This window comes from Microcebus murinus, chromosome 1, assembly GCF_040939455.1.
Source record: "Microcebus murinus isolate Inina chromosome 1, M.murinus_Inina_mat1.0, whole genome shotgun sequence".
NCBI classification, from domain to species: domain Eukaryota; kingdom Metazoa; phylum Chordata; class Mammalia; order Primates; family Cheirogaleidae; genus Microcebus; species Microcebus murinus.
Window position 1 is genome coordinate 114,617,713 of NC_134104.1, and position 12,326 is coordinate 114,630,038.

At 34.3% G+C, this 12,326-nt stretch overlaps 1 protein-coding gene and 1 non-coding gene across 3 annotated transcripts in view; both read right to left on the minus strand.

Moving 5' to 3' along the window:
- Positions 1-12,326, minus strand: part of PLS1 (plastin 1) — a 108,220-nt gene that overhangs the window by 67,462 nt on the left and 28,432 nt on the right. The window lies entirely within an intron of this gene.
- On the minus strand, positions 653-758 carry LOC142874977 (U6 spliceosomal RNA). Its single transcript, XR_012922561.1, has one exon. It is a non-coding gene; the product is annotated as a U6 spliceosomal RNA (small nuclear RNA).

Consider the following 12,326-nt stretch of genomic DNA (forward strand, 5'->3'; position numbering starts at 1 on the left):
TTCCAGAAGTTTCATATTTCTAGGATTGATATTTAGGTTCACAATCTTTTTTTGAGTTTATGGTACAAGGTATGAATCAATGTTCATTTTTTTGCATCTGGGTATCCAATTTTTCTAGCACCATTTGTGGAAGATTGTTTCTCCACTGAATTACATTTGTATCTTTGTTAAAATTCAGTTATCCATATGTGTGGGTCTATTTATAGACTTTCTATTCTGTTCCAGGGATCTATCTCAATGTAAATGTAACGCTGTTAATTATTGTAGCTTTATAAAATGTCTAGAAATCAGGTAGTGGTAGTCCTCCAATTCTGACTTTTTTGTCCAAGGCAGTTTGGGCTATTCTAGGTCATCTATCTGCATTTCCATATGAATTTTAGAATCATGTTGTCAATTTCTACCAAATAGCCCTTTAGGATTTAGAGAGGGATTACAACTGAATCTATGGATCAATTTTGAGGAACTAACACCTTATCAATATTGAGAGTTCATAAATATGGTATATCTCAGTTTACTTAAATCTTTTAATTTATCTCAGCAATTTTTTTTTGAAAATCACCATCAATATTAGGTGCCACTCATTTTGCTTTTTCTCACATTGTTTCCTTAAAGCTAGTCAGCAAGTGGTGAAACAACCTTCCCAGGACTGGAGCAAAATATGAAATGCATCCCAAATTTGTGTGTCATCCTTGCATAGGGGCCATGCTAATCTCTGTGTCATTCCAATTTTAGCACATATGGTGCAGAAGCAAGCACATCTCAACAATATTTAATAGTTTCAGTGTACAGGTCTGGCTCATCTTTCCCCCGACTTATCCTCCTATTTTTTTTAAGCTATTGTAAGAGGTATTTTTAATTTAAATTTCTGATTGCTGCTACTAAATACAGTTGATTGTTGTTAACCTTGCTAGTAGTAGAACTCACTTATTAGTTCTAGTAGATCTTGCAAGTGCTCTATCAGATTGAGGAAGTTCCCATCTATTTCTGCTTTGCTCAAACTTTTTTTTAAATCAGCAATGGATGTTAGATTTTTAATGCTTTATGTCTCTGAAATGATTATATAGTTTTATTTATTAATATTGTGAATTATAAGGATTAACTTTCAAATGAGAAAACAATCTTATATTCCTGAGATTAACCCTTCTTGGTGATTATGCATTATTCTTTTATATATTGTTGGATTCAAATTGCTTACATTTTGTTTAGAATTTCTGCATCTATATTCATAAGGGATATCAATCTTTGGTTTTCTTATAATGTCTTTATTTGGTTTTAACATCAGAATATTTTGTGCCTTGCCAGATATGGTGGCTCAAACTTGTAATCCCAGCAGCTCAGAAGGCTCAGGTGGGAGAATAACATGGGGCTGGGAGTTTTAGAACAGTCTGGGCAACATAGCAAGACCCCATTTCTAAAAACAATTTTTTTTAATTTGTCAGGCATGGTGGTGCATGTCTCCTCCCAGCTACTCAGGAGGCTGAGGTGGGAGGATAACTTGAGCCCAGGAGTTTGAAGCTGTAGTGAACTATGATTGTGTCCCTGCACTGGGCAACAGAGCAAGATCACATCTCTTTAAAAAATTCTGGCCTTGGCCGGGCATGGTGGCTCACGCCTGTAATCCTAGCACTCTTGGAGGCCGAGGCGGGCGGACTGCTCGAGGTCAGGAGTTCGAAACCAGCCTGAGCAAGATCCATCTCTACTAAAAATAGAAAGAAATTAATTGACCAACTAAAAATATATATACAAAAAATAAACTGGGCATGGTGGTGCATGCCTGTAGTCCCAGCTACTCGGGAGGCTGAGGCAGTAGGATTGCTTGAGCCCAGGAGATTGAAGTTGCTGTGAGCTAGGCTGATGTCATGACATTCAAAGTGAGACTCTGTCTCAAAAAAAAGAAAAAAAATTCTGGCCTCATAGAAGAGTAGAAAGTATTCCATTCTCTTTAATTGTCTGAAGGAGTTTGTATAGAATTGGTATTATTTGTTTCTGAAATATTTGTTAGAAGCCATCTGGGCCTGGAGTTCTCTTTCTGGGAAGGCTTTTTAACTACAAATTCAATTCCTTCAATAGATATAGGTCTATTCATGTTAGTTATTTCTTTTTGAATAAGGTTTGGAATTTGTCCCTTTCACCTAAATAACCAAAGGTATTGGTATAAAGTTGTCCAAAACATTCCCTTATTATTATTTTAATATCTGCAGAGTCTGTAGTGATGTCATCTCTCTCATTCTTGATATTGATTTGTCTTTCCTTTTTATGTGATCAGTCTGGCTAGATGTTTATTAACTTTATTAATCATTTCTAATAACCAGCTTTTGATTTCATTGATTTTTCATCTGATTTTTGCTCTGATCATTATTTTCTTTCTTCTGCTTAGACTTAGTTTGCTCTTCTTTTTCTTGTTTCTTAAGGTGGAAGGTGAGGTCACTTATGTAAGACCTTTCTTCTTTTCAAATATTACTGTTCAATGTGATAAATTCCCCCTAAATATTGCTTTAGCAGCATCCAACACATTTTAATATGTTTTCATTCAGTTAAAAATACTTAAATTCCTTTTCATTCATTCTTTTATCTTTGATTAAGAAGCATGTTAATTTCCACATATTTGTGGATTTCCCTAATTCTATTTCTAATTTCATTCCATTGTGGTGAGAAAATATACTTCATATGATTTGAATCCTTTTAAATTATTGAGATTTGTTTTATGGCTCAGTATATGATCTTGGTAAATGTTCTGTGTGTACTTTAAAAGAAAGTATATTCTGCTGCTGTTGGGTGGAGTGTTCTACAAATATCAATAGAGATGAATGATAATATTAAGTTTGCTATATCTTTACTGAATTTCTGTCTATTGCTTCTACCTCTATTCAGTTGAAATCTTCAACTATTATTGTAGATTTCTCTATTTCTCACTACAGTGCTATCAAATTTTGCTTTATTTTGAAGCTCTGTTATTAGGTATATAAATATTTAGAACTGCTGTGTCCTCTCTTAAAGAACCAACCCCTCAATAATAATCAAATGACCTTTATCCCTGGTAATAACCTTTGCTCTGAAACCTACTTTTCCCTGATGTTAATATAGACTAGTTTTCTTTCGATTATCATTAGCATGGTATATCTTTAGGAAACGTATTGCCTTTTTTTTTTTTTTTTTTTTTTTTTTTTTACCAAATCTGACAATCTCTGCTTAATTGAGCTGTTCAGACAATTAAAAAAAAAAAAATTAAGAGACAAGGTCTTGTTCTGGCCCCCAGGCTGGAGTACAGTGGCTATGATCATAGCTCACTGCAACCTTGAACTCCTGGGCTCAAACAATTCTCCTACCTCAGCCTCCTGAGTAGCTAGGTAGGGCTACAGGCAAGCACCACCATGCCATTTGGGGGGGGGGGTAGAGACAGGATCTCACTGTCCTGCCTAGGCTGCTCTGGAACTCCCAATCTCAAGCCATCCTTCCCCACCCCTCTGTGACCCTGCCTCAACTTCCCAAAGTGCTGGGATTACAGGTGTGAGCCATTGCACCCAGCCAACAATTAACCTTTAATGTAATCATTGATTTGGTTAGGTTTAAGCCTCTCATTCTGCTATTTGTCTTCTATTTGTTCCATCTGTTTTCTTCTTTCCCTCTTTTTCTTCTTCTTTTGGATCACCCAAATATTATTTACAATTTCATTTTAGCTCCTTTCTTGTATTATCATATAATTATAACTCTTTGTTATTTCAGTGGTTGCTTTAGGATTTATAGCATTCATCTTTAACTTATAGCTTATCTTCCAGCAATATTATACCATTTCACATACAGTATAACATTATAATAATATACTTCCATTTTCCCCCACCATTTATGCTTTTTGTTATATATTTCTGACGTTATTAACCACAAACATTTCATTTTTATTTAAAGAAATTATCTTTTAAATATTTATGTAATAAGAAAAAAATACTTTATGTTTACCCATATAAGACTATTTCTAATGTTCTTCATTCCTTTGTATAGATCTGTATTTCCATATGGTATTTTCTTTCTGCCTGAAGGACTTCCTTTAACATTTCTTATAATACAAGTCTGCTGGTGATAAATTCCTTCAGTTCTCATATATCTGAAAAGTCTTTATTTCATCTTTGTTTTTAAAATATATGGGTTTGCTTTGTAGTAACTACATAGTATCAATATCCTGATTGTGATATTTTTTGTAAGATAGTTGCCACTGGGAGAAATGGGTTAAAGCTTAAAGGGAGCTTTTAAAACTTCATGTGAATCTCCAATTATCTCAAAATTTAAAAAAATATTTTGACTTTTCAAAAAAAAATAAAATATTTTTTGGGTGTAGAATTTTAGTTTAACTGCTTTTCTTTCATTACTTCAATGACGTTCCTCCACTGTCTTATCTGTATTACATCATCTTTAGCAAAACTTGATAGCATTACAGTGAGAAATGGACAAATCCACAATTAGAGTTGAGATTTCAATTGGATAGAAGCAAAAAACATCTATATCATCTCTACTTTTCTTCCTCTATATGTAAAGTATCCTTTTTTTCCTTTGGTTTATTTTAAAATTTTATCTCTATCACTGTTTTTAAGCAATCTAATTACAATGTGCTTTGATGTAGTTTTCTTCATGTATTTTTTACATGAAGTTCACTGAGTGCTTTGGATCCGTAGGTTTATAGTTTTCATCACATTTGGAAAATTTTTAAGCCATAATCTCTTCAAATAGTTCTTCTCTTCTTCCCTCCTCCTTCAAGGAACCTAAGTACACATATGTAAGACCACTTGAAGGTGTCATGCAAATTACTGATATTTTTAATTTTTCATAGTTCTTTTCTCTTTGTTCATTTTAGATAGTTTCTACTGCTACATCTTCAAGGCCATCAATCTTTTCTTCTACAATGTCTAAATTGCCTTTAATCCTGTTCAGTGTATTTTTCCTCTGAGATGCTGTAGTTTTTATCTCTATAAATTTGAGTCTTTTAAATTATTTCCTATGTCTCCATTAACTCTTTTAAGCATGTGAAATAGTTGTAATAATGATTTTAATGCCACTCTCTAACAATTCTAATAACTGTGTCAGTTCTGAATCAGTTTTGATTGACAGATTTTTCCCCTTAATTATGGGTCATATGTGCCTGCTTTTTTGCATGCCTGATAATTTTGTATTGAATTACACATTGTAAAGTTTATTTTGCTGGATAATATAGTTTTGTATTCCTATAGTCTTTTTATTGTGGTAAAAAAAAACATAACATTAAATTTACCATCTTAATCAATTTTAGGTGTACAGTTCAGTAATATTAATTATATTTGCATTGTTATACAACAGATCTCTAGAACTTTTTCATCCTGCAAATCTGAAACTCTATACACATTAAATATGAATTTCTCTTTCCCCCTTTCCCCAGTCTTGGCAACCACTTTCTAATTTCTGTTTCTGTGACTATGACTACTTTACATACTTCATATGAGTGGAATCATATAGTATTTGTCTGACTGGCTTATTTTGCTTAGCATGATGTCCTTTCAGTTCATCCATTTTGTAGCATGTGATAGGATTTCTTTTTAAAGGCTGCATGATATTCCATTATATTTATAGACCACACTTTCTTTATTCATCTGCTGATGTACATCTGAATTGCTTCTACCTCTTGGCTATTGTGAATAATGATGCAGTCAACATGCGTATGCAAATATCTCTTTGAGATCCTGCTCAAAATTTTTTTGGGTATATACCCTGAAGTGGGATTGCCAGATCATATGGTAATTCTATTTTTAATTTTTGAGGAAGCTCCATAATGTCATATGGGGTTTTTGTTTTGTTTTTTAAAATGGGGTCTCGCTCTGTCACCCATCATAAGTTGAGTGTACTGAATGTGTATTGCTTTCTCACCATGTGTACTGCTTGTGTAGAGGCAAAAAATTGTAAATTGAACCATAAGTCAGGAACCATCTGTAGTGATATTGAGCATCTTTTCATATGCTTTTTGGCCATTTGGATGTCTTCTTTGAAATATAGTCTATTCCAGTTATTTAACCATTAGGTTATTTTTTAGTTGTTGAGTTACAGAAGTTCCTTATATAGTCTAGATATTATCCTCTTATCAGATATGATTTACTAATATCTTCTCCAATTTCATAGGTTGCCTTTTCACTCTGTTGATTGTTTACTTTGATGTACAGAAGTTTTTAAGTTTGAAGTAGTCCCCTTTTTTGTTGGTTTTTGGAGACAGGGCCTCACTCCCTTGCCCAGGCTAGAATGCAATGGTGTTGTCATAGCTTACTGTAGGCTCAAAATCCTGGGCTCAAATGATTCTCCTGCCTCACAGCCTCTTGAGTAGCTGGGACTACAGGTGTATACCATCACACCGACTGATATTTTAATTTTTTGTAGAGATAAGGTCTTGCTATGTTGCTCAGGACAGTCTTGAACTCCTGGCCTCAAGCCATCTTCCTGCCTTGCCCTCCCAAAGTGCTAGGATTACAGGCATAAGCCATTGCACCCAGCCTATTTTTGCTTTTGTTGCCTGTGTTTTTGGTACCATATCCAAGAAATCATTTCCAAATCTGATATCCTGAAGCTTTCACCCTATGTTTTCTCTTATGAGGTTTATAGTTTCAGGTCTCCCATTTTGGTATTTAATCCATTTTGAGTTAATTTCTATATATGGCATAGGGCAACGATTCACTTCATTCTTTTCCTTGTGGCTATCCAGTTTTCCCAACACCATTTGTTGAAGAAATAGTCTTTTCCCCATTGTATAAGACCATTGTCAAAAGCCATTTGGTCATATACACAAGAGTTTATTTATGGACTCTCTATTCTGTTCCTTTGGTCTTTATATATCTATCTTTATCCCAGTATTATATTGGTGGACTGTTGTTTTGTACTGTTTTGAAATCAGGAAATGTAAGGCCTCCAACTTTATTCTTTTCTTTTTTCAAGATTGCTTTGGCTATTCCAGGTTCTTGAGATTCCATATAATTTCAGAATGGTCTTTTTTTATTTCTGAAAAAAATGCCCAATAACTATTCTTGATCTTTGTTCTTGAATACAGTTAAATTACTTGGAAAGAGTTTGATCCTTGGTTCTTGCTTTTCTTAAGTTTCATTTGGCAGGACCAGAGCAGAATTTAGTTTAGGGTTATGGTTCTCAACAGGAGATAACTATGCTTCCCAGAGGACATCTGGCAATGTCTGGAGACATTTTTTGCTTTCACAACAGAGGAGGTGTTACTGGATTGTAGTATGGTGAGTCCAGGGATGTGGCTAAAAATCCTACAATCGGGAGATCCCCCTTACAATAAAGAATCATCCAGTCCAACATTTCCATAGTGGTGAGGTTGAGAAGCCATGCAGTCTAAGGGCTAACTATTCCCTACTATTGAGGCAGGATGCTTCTGAGTACCCAATAACCTGTACATTATTAACTTTTCTTTCAGTCTGACTGGTGAGAACAGGCATTTTTTTCTCACCTGGTGTGAGTGCCACGCACTATTCCTTTTAATCCTTTTGGTGGTTCTTTCACAGGTCTCCAGGTAGTTTCATCACACACAAATGTGCTGGTCAGAACTCTGCTCAATATGTTCCAGGCACTTTATATAAATTATTTCTAATTCTTAAAATAACACTCAAAAGTAGTATTTCTTACATCTATTTCTACTGATAAACTCAAGCTAAGGTTAATGAATTTGCCCAATACCACTTAGCTAGTAGGCACTAGAGTCATGTCAAAATAACTGGAGTCATACTGAAGCACACTTCAAACAACTGTTTCCATATTTTCACTATTCCATATAAGGCTGGGTCCAGGAAACTTCTCTGGATCTATCATAAGGGAATTTAATCATTCTGCTTTTTAGTCTGAATCTATCCAACTTTTACAATCTTAGAATATTTTTACTTTAGTTAATTTCAGTATTTTAAAATAACATTAATTGGCTGACCCACGTTTTTCTTTGTGTGTTTCAATGTGATAGATTTTACCTTTAAGTCTGTTCCTTCAGTTTGTATGAATGTCTCAGGGAAAATTCACTACAGATTTTATTCTTAGCTAATAATAAGGACATAAACTGTGAAAGAAAAAGTAAGTTTGAAACTGATTCTTCACGGTGGCCTCAAACCACACACTAAGGAAGAATACCATGATATTATAAGTAACATGTATAATTATTGAGAAATTAAGTCTCACATTTAAGTGCTTTCTAATTTATAAAGCACTTTCAGATGTACTATTGCATTTGACTCAACATCACCCAGTGAGTTAAGCAACAGAACTAAAAATAACAATACTATATATAATAGTAGTATTATCTGTTTCCTCATATGTAAAATGGGAATAAAATAACATTACATTGCATAAACTACTATGTGAATATACATACATATATACTATATTTTCAGTTCTGCTGCTTAGCCCACCCTTATTCCCATTTCTACATACAAGGAAACAGACTCAGAGAGGTAGACCTATGTAGCCTAGGTCATCCACTGATAACAGTCAAAACTGGTACTATTTTCAGTTTGCCTGAGTCCCAGTTCCATGTTTCTTTTAACAAACCACACTGATTCTTGAAAGGCCAAAGGCAATCAAGTCATGAAATAGGGTCTCCAGGGAACCAGGGTATCATCTTTCTACATGATATTCAAGAGAGAGATCTGAGCTTCTTTTATGTAGACACTGAAATTAGATGACTCCGTAGAGAGGTTTACAAAACAATTCTGTACATGGTTCTTTTTACTTTCTCAATTCTAATTTAACCCCAAATTCTCCCTTTTTTCTAAAAAGTAATATACTATTTATTTACTATATTCAACAAGAAGTAATGAGTTTGGAAAGGTCTCTATCCCTCATAAGCAAGATAATGTCATGAGTATATAAATTAGTAGGAATAAAGCATGGCAGATTCAGGGGTATGGTATTAAGTATTGCTAACAATATTTTTCATAGACAGGCCATGATATACTATAGAGAGCTAAAATATACAAAAATCATGAAAATACAGTTAGAAAGTTAACATAAATTAAGATGAATAGAAGGTTATATTTGAAGTGCCTATATTTCCCCTGTGGCATTGATTCTGAAAGGTCTTATGATTTTTAGCCTTTGTGAGGCTATGGACACTCCTCTCCCAGAAAAACGCCCATAGATCTCAATTTTACATGTGATTTCAGTGGTGGATACACACCCCCTGCAAGCCCATCCATGGGCCTTCTAGAGGTCCATGGGCTCTAGGCTAAGACCTTTAGCCTCAGGTTTTCCAAAAAAGTTCCCTTGGGAAGAAAACATATTTAAATAATTTCTTGGAGAATATGTTCTTAATATTCTCAACAGCATTCTCTAGCATTTTCAGTGAAAACCAATCAGTTAATCAGCAAGGCTTGCTGTTATTAAATATAAAACTTAGTAATAAACAGCTATACCTCATGAAAGGCAAACATGTATACAAATAACTATAACTCAAGACCACTGATTATTGTACAAACAGAATTCTATAGGAGGAAAAAAGGGAGCAAATACTTTGAACATGGGTTCTGACAAAGATTTTCCTGAGGGGGTAATGTTTAAGTTGGATGGGCCTTGAAGAATAAGGAGGCTTTTAATGTTCTGGTTTTAATGTAACAGATATTTCCATGTTAGCTTAAAAAGCAAATCCTATTATGTCACTTATATTTCTGAACATTAGTCCTTACAGAAACAACTTCCAAACAGTGAGTATTACTTACGTGGATGAATCAATAGGCATGAATTAGTCCAAATAATAGGTAGAAAACAAAATGGGGTATAAATTTCCCTCCCCCCAAAAAATACCTAAAAGTCATCTAGTCCAACCCTCTTTTTACAGATGAGAAAACTGAGGCCACACCCACCCTTGTCTACTCAGAAGACAACACAGTCATCAAGAACAATGGTCTCTACCAGAGTGCAGGAAGTAAATATTAGAACATTTATTTTAAAACAAAATTAGCTTTACAAATATTTAACATGTAAATTCTCAGAGGAATCCTAACTTGGTCCTTGTGACATGGTCCCATGCACAACCAGTTAAAGGGATATCCTAGGAGAGGAGTAGACATTCCACAAAGAAGAGGCTGGACAGTTGGCCATCATTCCTTTTTTATTTCCAGCATTTGTGACATCCTACAGTTTGTGTATGCCTAGTTCTATGCATTGATAGATTATATAACCCTGTTGATATCAAATCTACCTTCCCTAAATGGGCAAGTAGCTTTAAAAAATGACTGCAAAGAAATTGGGGACTGAAAAAAAAGTCCTAATCATACAAGCATAAGCAAATAGCAGAGCTGACACCTCTAATCTTAGAATGAGTGTTCATCAGCTATATCAGAAAACAAAAAAGGGGCAAATGTAACCACAAATTGGGCAAAAAATTCAAAATTTTCAAGATTATGTAAAATATATTATACTCACCATCATTAACGATAAATAGTATCTTGTTTATATACTGTACCATGAGATACTGGATATTTTAAGGATATTATTAATATAATGTTCTAAATAGGTTTTAAAAATCACCTTATTTTTAATTTTTATAATTTGTCTAATATATATAACATATACACTAAATAGAATATAATAATAAATTTAAAATATGTACCTTGCAAGAGGTATATGCATAACACATTTTTATTGATGGGAGCTGAAAATTTTTAAAAAGTCTGGGGGCCACTGCTCCAGAGTTAAAGGAAGAAACAACTCTGTTGGAGTAGGTAGAGGGGTAAGAATTCTTCCACCATTTGCTTCTAGTGGTTTATGATAGCATCTCATCTGTTCTGCAAGACTGAGAAAAGAGTTAGAAACATTTGGGGAAAAAAGGGAACCCTAAAAACCTCAATTCTAACAGAAGAATATGGTTAAAAGTGGCTGGTAAATACACTTTTATAATTCTTAAAGCAATTCAGGTACAGACACAGGGAGCTTTAGAGATTAAAATCAGCATTAGAAGAAAAAGCAGGCAGTCAGGCACTCAGTGGAATATTTGGGATTTTAAGATGTTTCCATTTGCAGTGTATACCTAACCCCAAGTGCTGCTCCATTCTCCAAGGGCTCATATTACCAGGGTGCTTGGCAATAGGGCCTTTTACAGCACTGACTGTAAGTCAGCATAGATGTGGATTTTTTATAATAGCTAGATAAGGCCACGCCATTAGTAACATTTGTAGCTACGCAAAGAAACATAATAAGGGTAATCAAATATCATGCTTTGGGTGGTAAGCTGATCTAAACTGGGGATCATAAAGGAATGTTATCCCCCTCCTGCGCAAGAACACAATTGAGCAATTGGCTGATTCATTATGAAAGGACTGGCACAAGGACACAGTCTTTGTTGGACTCTAGGCATAATACAGGAAAGGCAATTCTGGTTCCTAAGAAAGCCATAAGAGGGTTTTTAAGAACCATGTAAAATTTTGCCATGGCACTCACTTTCCAGGGTTAATTGGTCATAATGTGCTCAGTTCTCTAAGAAGAGCCACAGAGTAACTATTCTCTGACTTATACAAATTAATTTAAATGGTTGACTGCTTCACAAAGCTGAGCAAGTAAGTCAACCTTCTACTTAGGTTTGAGAACTCAGGTCACTGTAAAAAGGAAACACATTTAACTTTTTAAAAGATATCTCTTAAGAAAACTCAAGAGTCTTTAATTCTTTGGCATAAAGACCTATGTAAATTGCCAACAGTATCAGTATCCAAGTTTCCTCGACATGCATCATTCAAGACCTTCTCAGCTTTACATGGGCTAGGAACTGCTCATTTTCTGCTTTACTAAGAAAAGAGCTTAAAGTAAGGCTGTTACAGTTTCCAGGGCTGCATAAGGTAAAGATATACAGTTTTTTAGCCAACCTCAGACACCATTAAAAATGCTCAAAGTGAAAGGTGCCTTGGTTATTTCTACACTATTTTTATGAGAACTGTCTGACAGCCTTCAGCCCCTTCCCAAATGTAATGAAACATTAAAAGAAGCTTTTAAGCAAGGTCACTATCTACAAGTACATTCTGGTACTTAAAAATGTAGAAGAGCAAGAATAATGATAAAGAATTGATTTCAATTTAGTTATTTTCTTCAGACTCTAGATGCTTAGATATAATCATATCACATCCCTAGCATTAGAGATATCCTTTATTACGATTTATTTTATGTATCTGTGGAATATCCTTAGAAAAAAATGGGGAATTTTGCTTATCCATGATTAAACTAAGAATTACAAGTTTAATTTTTTATCCAACCCTGAATAAACCAAAATAGTCCTTTCTTATCTAAGAAATACTGCTTACATAAGAAATAGTATTCAAAGCAGAAAAATCAAGAGA